The following is an 18,486-nucleotide window of genomic DNA, read 5'->3' on the forward strand; positions in this document are numbered from 1 at the left end:
CAATCCCCGGAAATCCAACTATATATATAGTTATCATGGACTTCATGGGGATAATCATGCACTCTGATATACCGCGGTAAGTGCAATCTTGTAGCTATGGGTAATAATCCCCACTGCCGCTTCACTTTAATTTGTGAGGCACAGTTTTATTTAGCATTCTTTCTGATTTGCCTACCAAGTTTTAGACAAGGGAAACTGGATGCCACGACTGTAATGGAGCACCAAAATTGGACAGGCAAAGGGAAGAGTGTGGAGGTGGCCCACTGGAGGACAGATGCAAGAGTGTGCAGTGGCAATTAGTCTCCATGTTTGTGAGAACCTGCTAAGCTTCTCATTAACTGATAATGTTCACAATTGTGTTCTCACCCTGAATGAATGCTCAAACAATTCGGGAGGCTTTCGTGCTGAAAGAAATGAAGGGATACATTACAAACAAGCTACTAGAACATTATTATTATTATTTTAACTACTTGGGGAAAAAATGATTAGTGACGTTCCACACAATGATGCCGGTTCTCAGGAAAAATGTTTCAATTCTTCTATTAAAAAAAATAAATTAAAAAACAAATGAGATTAAATATGTTTTTAAGCTGCTTCAGAGGTTTGGAGATCACCACACTTTATACTAAAAAATAAATTAATATAGTAATATTTTTTCAGATTTCAGACAGAAGAAAATGTTACACGTTGTAGTAAAACAATACTTTAATCAGGTGAAACAGAGTGTAAGACATGGAGAAATTACACTGCTTGGCATTTTCAATTTTTGTAAATCAAAAGGGTGGGAACGAAGGACGGTAGATCACTTATGAATGTTAGCAAAGCTGCCAAAATGTACTCTTTTTTGCAAATTAGAAAATAGCATATGACATTTTTAAATATATATAGATATATATAAAAACATTCTGAGAACTGGATATAAAATTTATTTTCGATGCAGATCTAATTTAAGCACTAAAAATCAATTCACAGACATTTCGCTTCTTTATGCCCACAATAATTAGAAACAAACAAAACAAATGACAATGTACTGTATGAAGAGCTCCAACGTTTGAGTTCTGCAGACAAATGCAAATACATTCTTCGTAGAGCAGTCACAGTTTGGCAATATTTTGCAAGCAATATGCTTGGATAACTAATTTCCTCTGTCGGTTGCAAAGACTTTCTCTCTTCATGATGATGATCAATTTCTTGAGTTCTAAATTGAGTGAGGATGTTAACCACAGGCACGCATCTCATATTCAAACTTCATCTGAAACGAAAAAGGGAAACAGTTTTTATACATGTTGGCTGCAGCGAGCAGAAACGGATTTAATGGTTTAGGCTTTTTTTAGCATCTGTAACCAATGCCAACGTAAGCAGAATACTTCAATTGTAATGACCTACAAAATTAGACATGAGAGGCATGGTTTACTTACAACCCTGCAAAATCACCAATTATTCCAGGAATACAAGAGTGGAGGGATGAATTTTTCTGCCCGCAACTAGTAAATAAAGATAAACCGAAGTAACTCAGTGCTGTTTGTTTGTTTTTATTAACATCATAAGAGCTGTTTAGTAAACGGTAAAACATCCACACAAGTAAAATGAACATTTTCACAGATTTTTCTTTAGGTTTAAGTAATTCATGTTAATGGGATTTTCCATCATAAAAACAAGTTACTTAACTTCTGGTAGCAACTATCAAAGTACAGATTCCTCACCTTTTAAATATTTCCCAGGCATCAGGCGGGATCTGGAAACTTTTGAACAATGCCTCTGCGTGCCAGTTGGTGGCGCTATGTGCTCCACTTGAACGCTGCTCCGCTCTGGAAATGACATGCAGGGCCAATATAGGCACCACTCCCGAGTGCCAATGTCAGTTGCTTTCGAGACTGTCAGCTCCCCCAGATGCAGAGCCCCAAAAGCAAATCGACTTGACCAATGTACAGACTCTACGACTCGGGATCCAATTAATGGGTAGAGTCCAATTCACAAACGGGGAGAATGGGAAGTTTGGTGAGGGATAGGCAGGTAGCTCGAGTTTCTACCAGAAAAAGTGTTACCGAAGGTAAGTAACTTGGTCTGACAGAGACTGCTAACAAAACATTCCTAAACTTTTGAATACATTCCAAAGCAGTACCTATTGGGAGGTGGGTCTGTGAATGAACTCAAACCAATATGCCTGGTAGGACAGAGTGGGAGAAATGTCCCCTCTGCGCATCTGGCTACTCAGACAGTACTGCTTTGTGAGCGTATGGAGTGATGACCACGTAGCTGCCCGATAGATGTCCAGGACAGTAACTCGCGTGCCAATGTAGTGATAGCAGCCTTGGCTCTGGTAGAATGAGATTGCAGCCCTTCCACAGGCTGCTTTTTTGACAATGCGTAGGACGATTCAGTGGAGATGGGCCTTTGGCAGCATGGCCTTTCCTTTTGTTCTCTCTGGTGAAGCTCACAAAGAGCAGATTATTCACCCTTTGTCCTCTGGTGTGATTGATGTACAAGCCAAGGGTTATTTTTGGGGTCCAAGAGATGGAGACTTTCTTCCTCCTTAGAGAGGTGAGGTGCAGCAAATAACACTGGTATGGTGATATTTTGATCTACACGGAACAACAACACAACTTTCCCCAAGAGGGCTTCTCATTTCCGTAGAACCAGTTTGTCTGGGAAGGTGGTTGTGTACGGCTGATGGACACCGAGTTCGAAGCTCTCTTATATGCTGTGCTAATGTTACAGTAAAAAGGAATAAAGTCTTAAGGGTGTAAAGCCACAAAGGACAGCAGAAAAGCGGCTTAAAGCTAGTACACATCAAATATGTGAGGACTAATTTAAGGTCCCACTGTGGCATTACAAAAGGAAAGGGAGGGAACATATTTTATAGGCCTTTCAGAAAAAAATGCATCACCACAGGGGATTTAAATAATGAGGGCTGATCTAGCAACTGCTAAAAGGCCAAAAGATACCCTTTAACTTTGCCCAAAGCAAGACCTTGCCGGGAGAGAGGCAATACAAAAAACAAAACATCCGACAACTTTGCCTGGAGCAGGTTAATCTGCTGATCGCCGTACCAAGCAACAAGTGTGACCCAACGACCGGCATGTACTATCTTTGTCAGAAGACGCTTGGCTGACAAGATGACAGCAACCACCTCCAGAGGAAGGTGTTCAGCTATTACTGCTCAATCTCTAAGGATGAAGGTGGAGATTGGGAAGGCTAGTGTGAAGGACCCTGCCCCGCTGCAACACCAGATCCTCCTGGAGGGACGGTCTAATCTGAGGACAAATGCTTACGCCCAGGAGCCCTGGATACCATAGCCTCCATGCCAATCCATGGCCACTAAAATGACTCCGGTCCAGTCGGTCCCGATCTTATTCAGAACTCTGAGCAGAAGAGCTATAGACAGGAAGGCACGGAGAAGTCCCAGGTCCCATGCTAGGTGGAACACATTTCCAAGTGAGAGGTGCCTTGGAAAGACCAACGTGCAGAACTGTTGATATTGTGCATTCTCGGCTGTGGCGAATAGATCAAGTCAGTATTCTCCCCATTTGTGGAAGAAACATAGTGTCACCTAAATGTGCAACTGCCACTTGAGATCCGCTAGGTGTAGAAGGAAGAGATCATCCTACCTGGCATTCAAAGAATGCCCCCAAAGAATCAAGTCCCATCAAAGGACATCTCCATAAGAGACAACTGGACAAGATCTGAAAAGCCTGTTTGACCACAACCTGGCATGGCGACGAATAGGAACACTAATGCCAATGGCTCGCCTGATGGAATCCGTGGTATCCAGTCCACAGTGAATTGTAAATCTGGCAGCATCACATCCAACCTGTATGGCCTGGTCAGTACTGGGCAAATGTCTTCCAGTTCACATTGGATGGTTTGGGCCTAGCAGGCAACTGGCATAACCATACTGGAGGGGCAAACTGGTGGAAGAAAATACGTTCTTCCCGAAGGTCTTCACTCTCTGTGACTACTTATCTGGGGAAGTGGTCAGGAATGTGTTAGGATTTGTCCAACTGGTGTAAACCTACACCACCAAGTTCTCAGTAGAGGGATGCAGAGACAAAAAAGATTAATTACCTGGGGTAGGTCGTAGCGCCTTGCAGTTCGGAGATTTACGGGTGGTCCCAGAGCAAGGTTTGGCCCAGGCCTCCATGAGTGCTGGTGAGTGCCTCTTTGCCCAGGCTAGAGGGCTTCTGACAGGACATTAGTTTTGACCTCCAAGGTGGAGAGCTGGAGGTCGAGAACTTCGCTTGACTATTGCAGAGGAATCTGGGATCGGGGGAGGTGGCAACACCTCTGCATCCTGTGATGTCATCATACCAGTTTCCTTCGTGGTATGGTTTAGCAATTTTTATCACCTGCATCGCAGTCCTTTTCGGAGTCCATCACAAACAAGGAATGTAGTGTATGAGACCAGCCTGGCAGAGGTGGGACGCTAAGTGGGACAGATGGAGGCTGTGTTCGAATGTAATCTTACGTTAGCCAGCTGTAGGGAGCACCTTGCCCAAAATGGCTTACCAACTGCATTTTTCAAGAAGCAATGCCCATTTTAAGCAAAGCTATTGAGACACTATTGTTTAGGACATCCTTGTACACAGGCCAAATTCCCTTCACATTCACTTTATAAGGGAAGGCATCTCTCAAAGCCAAGCAACTACAGAATTATTTAATCTCTGGACACTGAGCCCAATTTTATGCTAGGCTCCTGTTGACGGAATTACAACCATTGGCTGATGATACCTATTATCAACTGATGTACGCCCTGCATGTGGGACAAAAGACAACATTATGGTCAACATCATACTAATCAATCATTACTTTCCAAGAAAGTGCATTCCCATTTATGCCTTTAATATCAATAATCAAGCTTCTTTTTGTGCATGAAACTAGAAAACGGTGATTGTTTCTTCTGTCCTACTCAGACCCATTCAATCATTGTACGAGGACACCGGTGTACAAGTAAAGTGAGGCACCAGAAGAGTTGGCTTGTGAGAATTTTAAGGCCTGGCAGGTCTTGTATTCCTCTGGGCATTTCCGAAGTGGACTGGAGCCTGTGGAGTCCAGTTTATAAAGCCCAGAGCCACTCCTGGTGCCTCAGTCACTTTCCCAAGCTCCCCGAGGTTCACTGAAGCAGACATGGGGAGACTTCAAGGGCAAGAGAAAGAAAGGGAGGGGGAAGTTGGAGAGAAAGTGATCAGAAATGGAGAAGAGAGTAGGAGAGAGGGAATGCATGGATGGAAAGAAAGTTTGCACGAGGAGTCAAGGGGAGCAGGCTGGTTTGAGCATTTTTGCCTGGGCTGCATTTGGTTCCCCAGTCTGGCCCAGAAGAACGTATATTCACAATATATAAGGAACACTCAGATTTCTGTTTTGCAGTATACACATGACCAGTATGCACTGACCATCGCTGGTTTACACAGAGGTTTGAATATTAATGCTAGTGAATCCAAAGAAATGGTTTATAGGAGAAAATGAGTTGCCAAGGACCCTTGGTCTATAGCATACAATAAGGCTGGAAGGATCAATATTTATAAATATTTAGCGGTCTGTTTGCAGGATTATTGCTTCTCCAGACCCCATCTATTAAAAGGGTAACAGAAAGCAACAAGTTTGACATTTGTCCTGAGAAGTCTATATAATAAATTAAAAAGTTTTATTTTGCAGACTATATTAAGAGTCATTGGAGCAAAGTTTATTCTTTCAGTAATTTATTCCTACACTGCTGTATCTGGAAGATTTATGGACTATTATAAGCAGCAGACCAAGACACCTAAGATTACAATTCTGCTTTTTGTGCTTCTCAAGGCAACTATTTAAAATAGGTTTTCAAACCTATTACGTCAGAACTCCTTGCAAGGATTGATGAGGACGTACATAATGGCAATTGCACACTTCTATCCAAACCAGGAACTGTGTTTGTGAAGGGCACCCTTAAAGATCTCAAATTGAGTGAAGTTTGGAGCACTGAATGTAAAAACTGAAGATCCCTTTCACGTACTAATGATCTGATGAGAGTTAATCAGACAATGTTTTTTCAATACTGATAAGATTCATATTTGGACACTAAACCACAAAAATACATATATTCACCTTACCCAGTACAAAAGGTTTACATTTATTCAGCTGCGATTTTAGTTCTGTCCACTTTATGACTTCCACTGTAGCTGGGCAATCTTTCAATCATATTCTGGGAAATCATGTGGTGTGCGAACAGACTTTTAAATAGATTATTTGCACTTGTTCTTTACTTTCAAATTAATTATGTCTTTTAAAATTGTTGTTTTTAATTGCTAGGGTACGTTTTTAATAAGGAAGCCATGACACATTGTTCAAATAGTCAAAAATAACCATTGGTATCAAAATTTAAAAGCTTTGACTGAGCCATTATATTCTTTTATTGAATTAACTAGATTTCAACTCTTATGGGCTACTTTATGTTTTAAATAATTTATACAAGCAGTTGAAATTAAGGGGTTGTATATCATCAGAATTCAGTGTATTAAAAAACATGAAAAATCCCTGAAAGTGTTGTGTAGCATGATGTCAGTAACTGCATTTTACTTTCTGTATCAATAGGAGGCATTGTGTATGTTTGTATGCATGTTTTGGTATTTGTAAAGCACAAGCTTAGCTGGCTAGCATCGGAGAGCTGTAGTGAGGGCAAACCCCAGATGGGGAAAGGGCATTTGGAAGAGGTAGAGTTAATAAAACTGGTGAGAAGACAGCCTGAGGTGTTAATTTAAGAGGTGAGTTTTCAATTCCTTCCTTTCTTCAAACTCTTGTTGAGCCAGGCTGCTGTGTGACGGAGGCCTTTTTAGGGCAGCAAGTTGGCCTCCAGTGTGCCATTAGGTTACTTATCCTGTAAGCATATGTTTGTGGCATGTAGTGCTGTGAATTCACATGCTCTGCATACTCCTGTCTCCTATCTAGTGTTCGGCTAGGTTGTGCGTAACTTGTTTTTCTTTGAAGAAGTGAGTCGACTCACAAGGTGTAGTGACTCCTCCTATGACTGGTAATGTGCATGGGCATCAGCTCCATTGTTATATTGTTTTTCCGACCAGTGGGTGAGGATAGATATGGAGCACAGAAGGGAAAGTAGATGGCCATGAAAGTAAATTTAGAAAACAAAAGAAAAGGATCTGTAACAACCAAAGACTTCTGGGGAGGAGGGTAAAGCATGTGAATCTTCAGCCTACATGCTTACAGGGTAACATTCTCCGTTTGTAGCATGTGTAGCCTGTAGACACACATTCTCTGCATAGACTGTAAATCTTTTCTTTACTAAGCGGTCGATAGCCAGAGGATGTTGCAGAAGATTGTAAAAGTGTATGTAGTACAGCCTGGCCAACTTGAGCTTGTTGCCGTGCTAGAACATCCACACAGTAGTCCTTGGTAAACGTGTTAGGGGGTGGACCTAGTAGCTTCCTTACAGGTGACAGCCATAGGGATATTACCCAGAAAGGCTATGGAGGCTGCCTTCTTGCGTGGAGAATGAAGCCTAGGTAGTGAGATGTCTTTTGGCCTTGACATAGCGGGTTTGAAAGCACATCACTAGCTTCCCCTGCTGTTGATATGGCACGGACTGTGTGGTTTAGTAAAGGCGACAAACAGTTGTTGTGTCTTTCTAAATTATTTAGTTCTATTGATGTAGGACCTGAGGGCCCTTTAAAAGGCTAGAGTGTGGAGGGCTGTCTCTGCAACAGGGTCTGGGTGAGTGAAGAACACCAAGAGCTCAATTGTCTGGTTTAGGTGGAAAGGACAGACCAGCCTTGGGCAGAAACTCTGTCAGTTCCGATGATTTCTTTGTCATGGTAAACCTGGAAAAACGTTCTTCCAAAAAGGGAGCTTGGAGACTACTTACACGCCCGAGGGAAATGACTACAACTAGAAACACACCTTTTCAAGATAGAATTGGAGAGGGCAAAGAGTGAAGGGGCTCAAAAGGGTGGCCTATGAGTTTAGTTAGGACTACATTCAGATTCTGAAAGTGGTGAGTTGGGGTGTAGGGCAGGGGAAGATTGGTGGTGAGAGCAGGGAGTAAACCTTTTAAGCCCATCCATAAAGGCTACGGCAACTCTGAATAGTAAAGAGTGTTTACTGTTATGTAGGTAAGCTGCAATGGCAGGGAAATGTAAATGAATTGACCTGTAAGCTAGACCTGAGCATTGTAAATGAAACAGGTAGCAAACAAGGTTTTCTACTGTTGGATTTAGAGCATCAATCTGTTTCAGTAGGCAGCAATGAATGAACCTCTTCCAAACTGTAGGACCTCAGGACCAAGATCGCATGTTTGAGCCACCTGGGGTTCTGGTGCTTGACTGTGTCCTGGTGTTCAGTGAGAAGTTCTGGCTGGTTGGGTAGTCTAACATGAGGGACCATAGACAACAAGGATGAGGTATGTTTGTTGGAGCCTCTGAATCACATACAGAAGTAGTGCGAATGGAAGAAAAGTGTAGGCAAATATCCCTAACCAGTTCATTCATAGTGCTATAGTCCTAAATTTCTTTATCAGGCATACACACAGTATAACCTTAAAAAATACAATACAGATAAAAACAAGTAAAGACCGTACAAACAAACCTATATATATATGAGCAAATAAAAAGCAATTCCTTTACTAATTAACAAAAATATACACCTAAAGTATCTGCATATTATAAATATTTGATGGCAGACCAGTTACAAGATCAAAATGCAAAGCCAAGTAACTTGATTGGAACAAGGCCTATACAATGATACAGCAGTCAACAATAAAACATAAACCCATATAGTTTTATAGAACATGCTTTATACAAGTATAAACATAGTAGACGGGGTGTCAACTGTACGAATTTATGATTCAGGCAGATACATCAGATATATAACAAAAGTAATTTCCCCACTATTTGCCTTAGACGAACAGCAGACGAAAAAGATTTACAGACCATCAGACATATTTATTCTGTTTGAGGGAGCTACAAATAAAAAAAAGCTTTTCTGCAGCACCTAATATTTAAATTCTTTAAAAGTGGGATTAAAACAGTTACTCCCAGGATAGTATATAACTTGCAAAATAAATTAAACGTGCAGCGGAGACTAACTTGTTGTGGAGTCGCACAGGCAAAGCTCTAGAAGGGAGTCATAAGCAAAGCTTAGTTAGGAAGCCATTAAATGTGCCATGCCAAACCTGAATCCAATCAGGTAAAAGTGTTATGTATGGTAAAATGCGAACATTAGAGAAGGTTCCATGGTATTGGTAGTAATGAGGGGGAGATATCCAGCCACCCTCTTTTTTTTCTGTTTTCCATGCTTTTGTTGACCCTTTATGGTGATAAACTCATGTTTTAGTTGTTTAGAGATATTAACCATTAACAGTGGGTTATAGTAGCAATCTTCACTCCCTAACAGTGCAAGATGTTCCTTCATGTATCTCAACCAAATAAATTAAGATGCTTTCTCTGAAGACTTACAATCGTTAATTAAGGTCTGGTTAAGTAAAGTATCGTGCTTAACCCAAATTGCTCTCAAGAGCATCAAAGGAACTAATTTAACATAGTCCTCTGGTGGCACTAGTCCCAATTCTGTGTGACAGAGGGCAATAGGGAGACTGAGACCGAGAGAAGTTGCCTTAAAAAGGTGTTTTCAGCAACTTGCAAGTCAGTAACGTCATAAAGTAATCCATAGTACATTGCCCCTGAACTGTGGGTGCTGAAACCTAGCGGTGAGGCTTGGGCATTTGGTGGCTGCTAACAGATCTACGTTGGTGAACCCTCAATGCTGGCAGTGCAGGAGTAGGACTTGTGGGTGGAGTTCCCACTCGTAGACTCGTTGCCGTATCCCAAGGTCGTACAAAACGGGGTGGTGATGGACGGAGCATCAGAACCAATCAAACACTCACACCCAGTCAACAGATCTGGGTTTGATCCATCACGGTTCTTTAGCCCACTCTGCCACCCCAGTTCAGACATGGCCATATGCAAATCAGTCTGACCCTGTGCCTCATGGGAACAGTCCAGCCCGAACTGCCAAGCCATGCCTTCCCTGGACCGGAAACAAGCTTCCTAGGACCGGTTTCTGGCATTTCAGCCGTCTTCAGCCAGGCTTGCTTGAATCCAGTGGCAAAGTGAGCAAGGGACTCACGTCTGAGCATACCCTGCCAACTTATGGCGAACAAAGCGGTACAAAAGGGGGTGGTGATGGACGGAGCATCAGAACCAATCAAACACTCACACCCAGTCAACAGATCTGGGTTTGATCCATCACGGTTCTTTAGCCCACTCTGCCACCCCAGTTCAGACATGGCCATATGCAAATCAGTCTGACCCTGTGCCTCATGGGAACAGTCCAGTCCGAACTGCCAAGCCATGCCTTCCCTGGACCGGAAACAAGCTTCCTAGGACCGGTTTCTGGCATTTCAGCCGTCTTCAGCCAGGCTTGCTTGAATCCAGTGGCAAAGTGAGCAAGGGACTCACGTCTGAGCATACCCTGCCAACTTATGGCGAACAAAGCGGTACAAAAGGGGGTGGTGATGGACGGAGCATCAGAACCAATCAAACACTCACACCCAGTCAACAGATCTGGGTTTGATCCATCACGGTTCTTTAGCCCACTCTGCCACCCCAGTTCAGACATGGCCATATGCAAATCAGTCTGACCCTGTGCCTCATGGGAACAGTCCAGCCCGAACTGCCAAGCCATGCCTTCCCTGGAGCGGAAACAAGCTTCCGAGGACCGGTTTCTGGCATTTCAGCAGTCTTCAGCCAGGCTTGCTTGAATCCAGTGGCAAAGTGAGCAAGGGACTCACGTCTGAGCATACCCTGCCAACTTATGGCGAACAAAGCGGTACAAAAGGGGGTGGTGATGGACGGAGCATCAGAACCAATCAAACACTCACACCCAGTCAACAGATCTGGGTTTGATCCATCACCGTTCTTTAGCCCACTCTGCCACCCCAGTTCAGACATGGCCATATGTATCCCAAGGTCAGCAAAACTGTTGTCCACGCCCATAAGGTACTCCGCTGACAGATTTACGATGTGGTGAATTGCCCAATGCCAAATGCTATGCACTAACACAGAGATGGGGAAAGTGCGGGCCTTCGCGTTTCTGAAGGTAGTACATGGCAGTCATGGTGTCTGTTCGGACCAGGAGTACCTTGGCAGAAGAAAGCCTTGTGAGCTACTCGGACTGCTATTAACTCTAGGCAATTGATGTGGATGCCCTGTTGAAGGGATGTCCACATCCCCTGAACGGTCATATCCTGTAGATGTGGCCCGCAGCTTGTGAGACAGGCGTCCGTAGTAATGGTCACTTGGGGAACCGGGTCTAGAAAGGGTCTGCCCTGCAAAAGGTTGTTGCTGTTCCACCGCTGCCGAGACTCCCCTGTTAATGACCACTGTGCTGCAAGGCACTCTTTCACTCTTGAAGTGTATATGTATGCAAGTGAGCGCAGGAATGATAGCGATGCAGGGAACCATCATGCTGAGGAAGCAAATTACTATCCTGACTGTTGGGTGGCGGTTTGGCATAAAAAGCGACAGCGGAAGCTGGAAGGCTTGAACCTGTGTAGGACTGGGATAAGTTTTCCCGGTGAAGAAATTGAGAACTGAACCTAGAAAGGGCTGCATTTGAAGAGGCTCGAGGTGGCACTTGACCACATTGATGGCGAAACCTAGATCTGGCAAAAGATCTAAGGTGATCTAGGTGTGGGACAAGCACTGTCTGCTGACTGTTTACGCTCTTTATCAGCCAGTCATCAAGGTAAGGAAAAACATGGATGCTGCTCCTCCGGAGATGAGCGGCTACCACAGCAAGGCATTTTGTAAAGACTCTGGGGACTGTATTTAACCTGAACTGGAAATACTGCCCACTTACCACAAACCAAGGTAGCGACGGCGAGCAGGGTGGACTGGAATGTGGAAATGGGCATTCTTCAGGTCGAGGGCGTTCATGAAGTCACCTTGCTGCAGCAGAGGAATGACGTCCTGGAGCATGACCATGTGGAAGTGCTCCGACAGGATGCACTTGTTAAGGGCCCATGGTCAAGGATAGGCCTGGGGGACAATAAAGTACAGGGACTACACCCCTTTACGACGCTGGTGTAGCAGCACAGGTTCTATGGACCCCGTGAGTAGGAGTGCTTGTACTTCCTTTTGTGGGAGGCGCTGATGTTCTGTACAAAGGGCATGTGGGGGGGGGTGAGGGGAGAGGAACCCCCTGCAGTCTTCCCCCAATGGGTGTTGAGTATTCCAGGAGAGAGTGTGTTACTGTTTTGTGGGAGTGGCTTGCTTTGCCACACCCCCTCTGCCCCTGCCTTTGGAGTCATTACCTCTATAGGCACCCCAGGAGAAACCTCGGGAGGGTTGCGGATAATACTGCTGCCTCTGATAGGAGGTGGAAGCCCTCCAGAGATGTTGATTTGGCGCTCCCTTAAACCTGGATTCTACAAAAAAGACCCACGTGGTGATGGGGACTGAATAGCCCCCATTGCCTTAGCCAGTGCCAAGTCTTTATTTTCTCTAGTATCTGTTCAACCGGTGGCCCACCGAGGTGTTCTCTGCAAAGGGTAGGTTGATCTGATGCTGTGGGACCTCTGGCTTAAAAGCCAGATACATGGAGTCCTGCATGATGGCAAATGAGGATGCTCGAGTTCATATATCTGGTGGTGGTGTCAGTCAGCTCCAGAGCACACCTGCTGATGGTATTTGAGATATTCTTGCCCTCTGTGGCTAAATCTTGTGCCGGCTGCTTTTATGGATTCTGGAGGTGCTGGATCAGCTCTCCCATCTCATCCTACTGGGCCCTATCATATCTGGAGAGTAAGCAGACTGAATTAGCGATGTGCCAATGGGTGGCAGATTGAGAGGCCACTCGATTTCTCGCTGTGTCAATCTTCTGAGTCACGTTGTCTGGCGGTGGGGCATCACCAGTACCTTGGGCATTAGCTCGCTTATGTACAGTGTGCACAACCATCAAGTCTAGTGGGAGTGGAATCCGTATGTAAGCTGGGTCCGAGGAAGAGGGCTTGCACTTTTTATTCACCCTCGGAGTATCAATTCTGGCTTGAAAGTGCTTGCACTGTTTATCCACCATCGGGCAACCACTCTGTCTTTCAGAAGGTCCCTGAAGGTGTACTGAGCAGTTTTTAACATGCCTTTGATCATGGGAAAATATTGGATGGAATGCTGGGGTCTAGCAAGAGTTTAAATAAAGAAGTCCTCCTCCTCAAGGATTGTGATAAGGCCTACCTTGTGGAAGGTGGCCGCCCTGTGAATAACCTCCCGATAAGAAGTGGTGTCATCAGGAGGGGATGGCTTCTTGGAGTACAAATCAGGGTTATAGTCCGCGGGTGGGTTGGGGGCCAATGTTCTATTCATCCCAAGTACCATACCATGTATCAGGGCCATATGGAACTACATATGGTCCCCTTCCCACCATAGGATGATTTTGAGGAACCCTCCGGTGAAGGTAGCCTATGTGGTAGTGGAGGAGGAGGAAGAGAAAAAGGAAAGGAGAAGGAAGAACAGGTGGCGAGAGGATAGAGGGTAATAGTCCCTGTCAAGGCGTTTCCTAGGCTTTGGAAGTGGTGAGGTTCCCAGAGTGAGCTCCTCCTTAAAAGTAAGATTCCTTTTGTGAGGAAGAGTCTCTGGCAACTGTTTGGGGGATTTTTCAGAAATCTTGCTGATTTGGTCATGAATAAAAAGTTGTTTCTGCAGAGAGTCCAACTCTTCCTGTGGGTGCTGCAGAATAAGTTGGTCATACTCCTTGGAACCGCAGTGGAATGAGAAGATGTTGATCGGCTGGATGCCGAAGTAGGTTTTGGCATTGAGGAAGGTTTAGAAGCAGAGTATTGTTTCGGCTCTGAAGAGTCCTTTGGCATCTAGGGACCTGATGCCATCAAGGGAGTAGTCGGTGCCGGAGAAGGCCAGGTCTTGTGCGGCTATTTCGCCACCGGGAGTGGAGTGAGAGTCTGCTTCAAAGCCTTATGACAGTGCTGGCCATGGTTGGGACGCAGTGGTGGACCTGTAGGCTGCTGGCTGGGTTGTGGGCTCAAAGCCCAAAGCCCAACCCCCAGAGGACGGTGTTCGACCTTTTGGGGTGGTCGATGTGAATTAAGTTGTGGAACCGTACTCATGGTCGATGTTTTCTGACGGTAGCCCAGATGGGGCTGCCAATCTTCGGTCTTGGAGTCCAAGGGAGAATTCGGATACGGGCTCCAAGAAAGTGGCTGTGCAGCATAAGGGCCAGCCTCTGCTTCCCCTTCTAGGGTCTTTTTTGTACTGGAAAGCGAGCAGGCAGGGCAGGAGGCCAAGGTCAAAAGGTACTTTAGTCAGCCGCTCAAAGCCAGACTTTTTATATAATACATTACATCAAAGATACAATCAATTAATAAAACCAAGATCACACAAATAAATATATTAAAAACAACTGCACAAATCAATAAAACGACCAACGTTATTGTTTCCAGGGTCAAGTTTTTAAACAGCAAGGGATGAAATATATAAGGTGCTACAGTGCTAAGCAGAAAACCAGTTACTGTGATAGATTTAACAAAGTGCACATGAAGAAACATAGCGATTCCTGGGCACAACCAGCAAAAACAGGCAAGCTAATGCGAAGACAACTTATTCCTGTGTCAAATGGACCCTGTTAAGAAGCTCGCAACCCCAAAACAGACCATGGGAGAATATAACATTTGAAGATATAATAGTGGAGGCCTGACTTGGGCGAATTGACAGTTTCTGGGCAGCCGAAGTATAAACTTTCTACGCAGGGGGTCATAATAGTCATAGAAAAAGATAAAATGTAGAGTATCCTGGTCTGAGAAGAGGTCACATGGACAAGGTTTTAATGTGTCAGGTTTCGCATATCCTTTGGGGAACGCCAACAGCCAGGGGTCCAAGTTCAAACAGTATCTAGTTAACGCAAAGCAATGATACACAATGCTAATGAGGAGTAGATATGGTTGTGCCTGTTGGCTCAGACTCAATGTGCCAAACCTTCTGACGGAAGGCTTGGCTAACTCCTTCTCTTCCCTGAATCGCTGTTGTTTGTCCAGGAACTGCTGTTAGAAATCTCTGATGGCCAGCTGTCCCAAGGGCCTGGGTTTCAGGTACAGGTCAGGACAGCCAAGCCATTTTGTCTGTTCCATTATATATTTTAGCCAAGGGATGCGTAAGGCTACTCGAGCACGGTGCAATCCATGATTATAAGATGATTTAGAATAGGGGTAGGACAGGCCCAGATTCTCAGCCAGTGCAACAATGGGACTACCACTATCAAGTCTGAGATATACCCTACCCCAAGTTCCTTGTGTAAAATGAACGCCGGGGGGGACGCGCAGTGCAAAGAGTTGTTGGCGAGTGAAGAGACTACTGGTTCCAGCAGGCCTGAGGGCAGAGTGACAAGCAGCAGCAGCCCATCCCTCCCTCTCGCACCGGACTTAAATCACCTCGCGCCTCCCGCTTCGCGGGACGCGCAGCGCAAGGAGTTGTTGGCGAGTGAAGAGACTACTGGTTCCAGCAGGCCTGGGGGCAGAGTGACAAGCAGCAGCAGCCCCTCCTTCCCGCACCGGACTTAAATCACCTCGCGACTCCCGCGTCGCAGGATCGCGCGCGGGACGCGCCGGGCGAAGCCCGGGCAAAGGGCGGGCCGTCTACAGCCGTCCAAGGCCGACCGAGGCTGGGCTGGGCCACCCCCCTTAGCTTGGTCGTTGAGGTCCCTATAAGACTCACCTGTGAGAGTTTCATTTGGACCACTTACGCGGACAATTGGTTGGACCTACTTAAAGTAACTTTCTTTTGATCTTTATTCACCACATATTAATAGCTGCTCATATTTTTGTACTGCGTATGAGGCGATAGTGCACCAACTATAAAGTTGCATTATGCCTACTCGCCCTAGCAAAGCCAGGAAATCCTTGGTGGGGGGTTCTGTTAGGGGGACACTAGACCATTTCATCACTAGGGCCGCAACAGTGCTGGAGCAAGAGATAGCCATTACAGAGCGCCGCTTGTCTTTGGACCCCTTGTATCATAAGCGCTCGTCTCTAGGCCACATACAGCATGCACTTTCACCCCCAACGCCTATCATGTGTACCGATCTTGCACATGATATTGGCTCCCCTCTGCAACTGCATGATTTAACAGACATATCTGATACATCAAGGGCTATTAACATACATACCCTAAACACACAATCAACATTAGACATCTCTTCAGAGGATCCGATTCCAATAAAAACTGCTAAAAACAACAAGAGAAAGGTCGTAAGAAATAAAACCACCGTCTCGGAGCCCTTAGTAAAGAAAAGATCGCGCCAGAAAAAAGGGAGGAAAGACAGCCACCCTGAGACTTCCAAAGTCACTCCCCAAATTTCGCTGACTTCAATACCTGTGAAGTCCCTAAAAGACTGTATTCAGTTACCAACATCGCTTCCCTCTAACTTATTGGGCGACATAGAGTATTTAGTAAAATCACTACTTCTACCTTTGGTGGAGAGGGTCAAAAACATTGTGTAGGAGAGTAGGGTAGTGAACATCATACCAGGCCAACTTCTCACACATTGCAGCAAAGTTAACGTCCTTAGAAGCTTCAACTGCTCTAATCATTGCATCAAATAGGGAATTGAATACTTGCTTGCTGAAAAAGTCTACTCCCATCACTGATGTAGGGCCCCCCTCACTTAACCAAACAGCCAGTCAGGCCATGCCACCTGTACGCTCGGAGAATACACATGCTGTCACGCTCACAACAGAGGAGAGAACTACTGGTGAAAGGGACAGAAGAGGCGACCAATCCCATAAGCCCGTAGAGCCCCATTGCAATAATGCCAATACGCAGCCACCCTCGAATAACAGGAAGGGAACGATTCATCATATCGACCTACCCCCAGAAGCAGCCCCTTACGTAGTGATACTTACAGGCGTTCCGGAGCTTGCTCCTGGCAAAATAGAAAGACATCAGGAACTCAAAAACAAGGTAGTACATTGGCTAAGTCAAAATAGGCCACTTCCCCCCGATATTGATGGCAAAATACTCCATGTGAGAAGATTAGGTTGGCTGGGATCCAGACCAAAGGATATTCAGGGAGATGTTATTACTATTAACTTCAGGGATCGCAGGGTATTACCTCACATAGTGGATTGGTATACCGTGAGAAGGGGCGCGGGGATTTCGACGCACGCCTTAAGTTATTTTTATCCCCGCTCCCTTTTGTCAAATCCCCCAAAACCCTATTTACCATACACGGTGGACACAGAGGGCCACCATCTTAATTTTCCTATTTCAAACCGATTTGCCACTCTTTCTGGTCTGGATGATTTAGACTGACTTTCAAACCTTGAGAACGAGGCTGGCAACCCCCCTAAAACGAGTCCTCTGCAAACCATATTAGACTCTGATTATGTTATGCAGAAGACAAACCCCACGAACCCTTGCAAGCCAGAGATGAAGTTAAACTATGCCACTGATTGTCTCCCTCTAACTCCTGAAATTGATAGATCAATTGGTCGTCTAATAGCCAACACTCTTTCGATCCAACATCCATCTAGCAACATTTCGCTTTCATTAACCCCCACTTCATCCCAGGAAACTAATGAGATCCTGAAGGACACTAAGAATGGTAACACCTGTAAAAAAAAAAGCTTACACTGGGGGATAGTTTATTGTCCTGGAATGTGGCAGGTCTCCTTGACAAACTGACCAATCCCTTATGGGTCCAAACTGTATCTCGCCATAGTATCATCTGCCTGCAAGAAACTTGGACGATTAATGAACTTCATCTTCTAGGGTATAAGACCTTACATACCTCAGCTTTTCCCAGCCTACATGGCAGAAATAAGGGGGGGGCTTTCGACATACATATCTGTCGAATGTGGGCTAACACAAGTAAATTTTACTTGGACTGAAAATTATCAGATTATTGCCCTAACAGGTAGAGCTCTTAAAAATATCATCTTGGAGGAGGAGCCTAGCGCGCAACCAAGATGGCCGCGTAGGTGCGAGGCTCCCGAGGACCTCCGCGACCTCCTACGTTTATCCTGTCTTCATCCTGAATCGGTTGAGGGGACTGTGTCGGTGAACCTGAGCCGAGGTGGTACCCGTTTTCCGTTTTTGAATCGGACCCCGTGTGCCGTGATGAGCATCGACTGAAGTTTGCGGCCTGCTCCTCTCCTGACCCCGGACTTTAGTTGGGGGGTGATCCAGTGGAGAAGTGAATAACAACGGCGGGACGAGCCTGGCGAGTCGAGTACCCCACACTTTCACTTTCGCTTTTGAGTCCCCTTGCCGCCATCGCGAGTGGGATCACGGCGCTTTTGTGTGGTGGTTGCCTCGCTGGGGGATCCTGCCTGCCTGCGGGGACCTGCTCCGCCTTCCTGAGGTGACCCCCGGGGTCCTCGGCCTCGATTGCTCGTTCTCCGCTGCATGACTCGTGGGGGTGCGAGATACAAGACGATGGCCCCGAAGCAGGATGGAGATCGGCTGAAGGTCAAATCGACCCGGCGTGGCGCCGCACTTC

At 45.5% G+C, this 18,486-nt stretch overlaps 1 protein-coding gene across 6 annotated transcripts in view; it reads right to left on the reverse strand.

Moving 5' to 3' along the window:
- Window positions 1–687: 687 nt before the first annotated feature.
- TPST2 (tyrosylprotein sulfotransferase 2) overlaps window positions 688–18,486 on the reverse strand; it is a 366,385-nt gene continuing 348,586 nt past the window's right edge. For all 6 annotated transcript variants that reach the window (XM_085633284.1, XM_085633283.1, XM_085633286.1 and 3 more), the window contains one exon: window positions 688–1,252. The gene's annotated coding sequence lies outside the window, so the exon portion shown is untranslated. The remainder of the gene's footprint in view (window positions 1,253–18,486) is intronic.

The sequence above is a fragment of the Triturus cristatus genome, chromosome 11 (assembly GCF_964204655.1).
Source record: "Triturus cristatus chromosome 11, aTriCri1.1, whole genome shotgun sequence".
NCBI lineage: Eukaryota > Metazoa > Chordata > Amphibia > Caudata > Salamandridae > Triturus > Triturus cristatus.